The sequence below is a fragment of the Antrostomus carolinensis genome, unplaced genomic scaffold, assembly GCF_000700745.2.
Source record: "Antrostomus carolinensis isolate BGI_N321 unplaced genomic scaffold, ASM70074v2 scaffold13704, whole genome shotgun sequence".
In the NCBI taxonomy this organism is placed as follows: Eukaryota; Metazoa; Chordata; class Aves; order Caprimulgiformes; family Caprimulgidae; genus Antrostomus; species Antrostomus carolinensis.
The window spans coordinates 40543-46115 of NW_010311495.1; positions in this window are offsets into that span (position 1 = coordinate 40543).

Here is a 5573-nt window from a genome sequence, read left to right on the forward strand (position 1 = left end):
TGATTGTTTCATCAAGAAACAAAAATGCCCTTTGGGTTGGGAAGGAGAGAGCTTTGTAGCTCCCAAAGCCCAGAAGTGTACTATCACAAACTGAGGACACAAAGATGCAAAACCAGGCTCCCAGGGTTTTGTCTTCACTTTTGCAGATAATATTATTCAGTCACAAAATGAGAAGTATGTACAGTTCAGCAGCAGCCATTAATAAGAATATCAGCTTTGACTGAAGTGTTAACTCATGACAACACCAAATGCTGAGCTCCTGCAAGGATCAATACATGGGACCAGCTTTCTTTGGCATTCGAAGTAAATCTGGACTTTCCAGAGGACTGTTTTATCCAACTGCACATCTTTGGATCTTTTCATCTCAGTAAGTTACTGAATAGCAGAACAGGGAATTAAGTCCTGTCTTACAGATGAAGATGTCCCATGAAGTTGCAGGAATCTCTCTGGCTCTCAGCAAAGGAGCTCCAAAACTTACTGCAACCTGTAATCTGCCCTGGGTCATGCCTGCTTGCATTATGCTAATGAATTTGTGCTAGCTCACTAGCAATGTGACATTTCAGTTTTTTCCTTTTCAATATCCACAGGGTATAACCAGTTCATGAAGCACCATGGTCTTTCATTAGAGTTTCTAAGTTAAAAAATACATGCTGAGTCATGTGGAATTGGGTAATATGCTATTTTATCATACTACTGCAAATATTATTCTTGCTCCCTACATATTACATAAGAATAAAAATGTTTGTTAAAGGTTTTAGTGTCTGCTCATTTTATTAAAAAAAAATAAAAATTGAGAGTCCATGACAGCAAACTATTGCTGGTTGGTTATCTGTTGTATTCAGCCCTCACTTTCACATAATGGAGTGATACATATCCAGTTGATTCAAGATGCAATGATTTCTGGAGGCACTTTTATCTTAGTTTCAGTAAAATGTATTTGAGCCCAGGATGATACTCAGAGAAGGAAAGCCTTTCTCCAGACAGCATGCCTATAGAAGGGCATTTTTGGTGACAGTGTGAGGGAGGCTTTTCTTTTAAGCTATAAATAAAAACTGACAAATATTGTGTTAAACTGAAAAGACAATATATTTTTGAAAACACTGAAGAAAAGGTCATATGGAAAAGAGTATGTTTGTTTACGCAGGATTTTTTTAATAACTTTTGCATGCAGTACAGAACTAGAAAGAAAAGAGCACTTTTTTGGTAGCATTGCATTATAATAGGTTTTCCTAGAATGCTGCCAGCAAAAACTTTGCTTTTGGGCTTCAGCGACACAACTCGATTGTTGTACCTTTTACCCCAGCTTCCCCAGCTGTTGGAGCTCTGTTATTTGCTGTGGGGCTCACTGCTGGAATGTATTTATTTTATGATGGAAATGCAATCCATTATATTTGGAAAGTATGACATTCAGTTACGTCAGTGTATCCAGGGATTGGGATTAGTATATTGTTTTATAAATAAAGGAGCCAAAGTTCAGGAATCATTGTACTTTTGTATACCAATATGTCTTTATCTGAAGATGATGAAAATGTGCAGAAGTTCCACTTTCCTTTATCTCCCTGACCTGTCTCTCTGTTTGCTAATTTTACCCAAATGCATCTCCTATTTTCAATAATTTATTTTCTGGAGAAGGGTCAAAAATTTCTTGTTTTATTTGTCTACATTTATTGCTGGTTTGACAGCAGGACCTTATCCCTTTCCTCAGTCTACAGAGGCATTGCCGCAATTTCTTGTATCTCATAGGCAATTCACTTCCCATCTGTCCTTAGACCAGTGGATAGTAGAGCTTCCAGGACAACCCAGAAAGTCTCCCCTCCTCCAGGTCTTGACCAGGTCTTCAGTCTTGAAGACTTTCATTCTTGGTGCATCGAGGGTCATGCCTCCTGCAGGTATGAATCTACAAAGAGTGGTTGGTGTGGTAGGAGACATCTGAATGAAACTGCCTTTGGCAGCTCCCTCTGTGGTGGCTCCCCTGGGTGAACATCTCTAGGGGCTAAGCAGGTTTTTCCTTGCTGCTGCAATGACCCCCTGACAGCCACAGCAGGTTTTTCCTTGCCCTGACAGACCACACTCCTGCCTGCAGGAGAGCACAGCCAGGGCCCACAGCACCGCTGACCTGCATACCCTGCCTGACCACACTTGCCCAAAGCCTCCTGCACTCGAGGCATCTGTCATGTTTGTGTTTGCATGGGCATTACCTAAGCAATGCAGCTTCTAGCTTAACTGCAGCTGGGGCACCAGGCACTTCTGAGTCCTTCTTGTACCGTGCATTAGTCCTACTCTAAAAGAGAGAAAGAGAGAGAGAGAGAGAGAGAGAGAGAGAGAGAGAGAGAGAGAGAGAGAGAGAGAGAGAGAGAGAGAGAGAGAGAGAGAGAGAGAGAGAGAGAGAGAGAGAGAGAGAGAGAGAGAGAGAGAGAGAGAGAGAGAGAGAGAGAGAGAGAGAGAGAGAGAGAGAGAGAGAGAGAGAGAGAGAGAGAGAGAGAGAGAGAGAGAGAGAGAGAGAGAGAGAGAGAGAGAGAAAGGCAGAAAGAAAGGAAGAAGGGAAGGAAGAAAGGAAGAAAGAAAGAAAGAAAGAAACATTTCCAGCTCTGCCACAAATATTCTCATTTTCTTCACCCTCCTCCTGCATGCCTGCCTGTCAGGAATTCACCCCCAGCCCTCCAGGCGTTTATTTAACCCAGTCCTGCTCTGCCTCCTCCAGTGGTTTGGTCTTTTTCAGGAGCCAGACAAAAGCTCTCACCCAGCCTTAACCCTCCCCCCCACAGCAGAATGCTGCCTCCAGCCTCCTTTCCAGAGGACAAATTCAGTTTTCTTTGGGTCTCTGGAGAGGCAGAGGAGCAGTACTTATTATTGTTCCTTCCCACCATGCTTCCCACCAGCCTCAGCTTGTTCCCAGGTCCCCACAGGAGTGACAGACACTAGGATGTTTTGCCCTTGTACACTACATTTTGCTCCAAATTCAAGTTTTAAAGGATGAGCACTTCTTATTGAGATCTTCAAATTCCTGTCAATGTCTGTTAGTCACTAAAATCCTCCAAGTAGTTTTGCTGGCACTTCTTAGTAAGAACTAACAACACATAAATTGCACTTACAGGTAAAAGTGTAAACAGTTCTCTGAAGTTGTACACTATTATTTTTTTAAATAACTTTGAAATATTGGCTTATATTAAGTTTTTACACTTGAATAATACATATGGCATACCAGCATGGTGTGCACATGGACACAATTCACTACAAAGAGACTTGTAAGGTTTGCAAACATTAAAAATGAATTAGTGCTTTAAGTACATGATACTTAAAAGAGAATGGTAGAGAAGCTAAAGCTCTCCTACTTTATAGCCACAAATTATTAGAACAACTTTATATATTGATAGCAGAGGGACAAATTTTGAAAACAGTGTTGATGGCTTTGGACTCCAGTTACAACCTTTCTGCCAAGAACAATATCACACAAGAAGTCCAGTGATGAAATCTGCTGAGAATATGTCCTCTGGTACTGTTCCTTTCCATGGCTCCTCCTCCAAGCACGCAACATCTCATTACAAGGTTCACAGAGAGCAAAAGATGTTTCAGTGGTTTCTAATTCTTTTTTACAAGATTAGAGACTTATCAGGGGCTTGATTATCTCCAGGATTAATGTCATGCATTAATTAAACTGTCATTATGCCTATTTTCCAACTCTTTTGTAAATACAAACTTGAAAAGTATGAACAAGATTTTTATCTGGGTTTATAGAACGAATGCCACAGAACAGCAGCTCTTGGGAAAGAAAAGCGTCCTTAATCCGTGTTTTGAAGTATAGTTCACCAGCTTGGCTCACATGATCAAACACACAAGGCTGTATCCACTACGCACAGCTACTGCTTTGCCTCTTAATGGGGATAAGGATAAGGCAGCCCCCAGTGGCAGGGTGATGGGTGGGGAGGGCTGCGTGCCAGCAGCACAGAGGGGACTGCCGTGCTGCCCGGCCAACTGGAGTCACTGGCACTAGCAGAGGGACAGAATCCCTCCAGAGACTGTGGGACATCTGTACCTGGGGAATGCAGGGAGAAGTGTGTCTTCACCCATAAAACAGCTCTGTAGTGACCTGTGCTCTCGGGGTAGGCAAGCATCACGTGGAGGAGCACAGAGGGCACTTGGGCAGGGTTACTAAACTGACCTGTAAAAGGGAACTGGTTTTGGCTGGAAGAGGATGGGTGCTTTCCATTCCCTCTGTGTAGCAGCTAATCCTAGATGCACCTCACTAGGAGCTTCAGAAGACTTTACTTGAAAAAAAAACCACCAAACGAACAATCCACATTTATTCCCACAGATTGTCAGAACTGGGAGCTGAAATCAGCTAATTGCTTGTGCAAGCTAGAGCAAGGAACAACATAATCCATACAGTTACCACTCCCAGACATCAGACACCTTGTGTCCAGTCTCTAAATGTTATTACAATGGCATTCACGCCTTCAGAGGAGTCCTCCTTCCCTGTTGACTGACTGGGTCTTGAAGAGAGAACCCAGAAATTTGCAGCTTAAGTTGCAAGACAGTTCTAGAGCTACATGTTGCTGCAACAGCCAGTGAACATCTTCTATGGACTGAGCTTAGAGAAAGGGGGCATTACAGCCTGTGACCAAAGGGTTACAGCGATCTACATGAGCATCCATTAGTGCAGTAAAAAAACATGGAAACATTCAGAAAGATGGACAGCATTATCATGTCAAAGATCCTAAGCCAGGAAAAACACTTCCAGTTTTTAAATTGTGTATTCCAAAAGCACAACAGAAGATTAGAACCTAACCAGCAGCAGATCTTTGAACTCGTTACTGAACAGCGTGTTCCTCTGCTGATAGCTACAGATTGTACAGTGCAGGGAGATCAACTACTCAAGTCTGTTCTGTTTACAGTTTGGGGGCCAGAGATAGGCAAAGAGTACAGTTGCAAAAGGATATTATGCCACAGATGAGCTCAAGGGGAAGAAGTCATGTGTTTGCAGCTGGGAAGATGACAACTATCATTGCCATGAGCTGCATGCATACTTACAACCAGTTCATCCGGTTACGATACTAGTATCATAAGTGGACTCATCTCGTCATTCCTAAACTATTCTGTAAGACATATGTTAATGCTGAATATGGTCAAGAAATGTGTTTCCACAACCTTCTCCTCCAGTGCACTTCTCCTCAGGACTAACATTTAACTTGCAAGTCCTCTAGGGAAGTGTAGGTCTAGCACATAACTCCTGGTTCTCAGAACTGAGGAGGAAGAATAGAATCTGGAAGCTAGAAACTAGGGTTGTTCTTGGGGCAATAATCCCATCACCAGGTGAAGAGCTGGGGTTGGCATCCAGTTGCTAAGTCAGCATAGTCACACCTTCTGTTGCTTCTCCAGCTGCCAGAAACAGCCTGTTTGAAGATTTCACACTCTGATGTCTTCATTGCAGAACTACATTTGAATTATTTCTTTTGCTTGGCAAAGCCAAAGTGACACAACAGTTGAGCCCACAGGACATTTCCTGAGGTGAGACTCATGGAGGGTTTATTTGATCCCTCTGCACAGTGCAGTGAGATCACCTGCAGTGCTCCTCC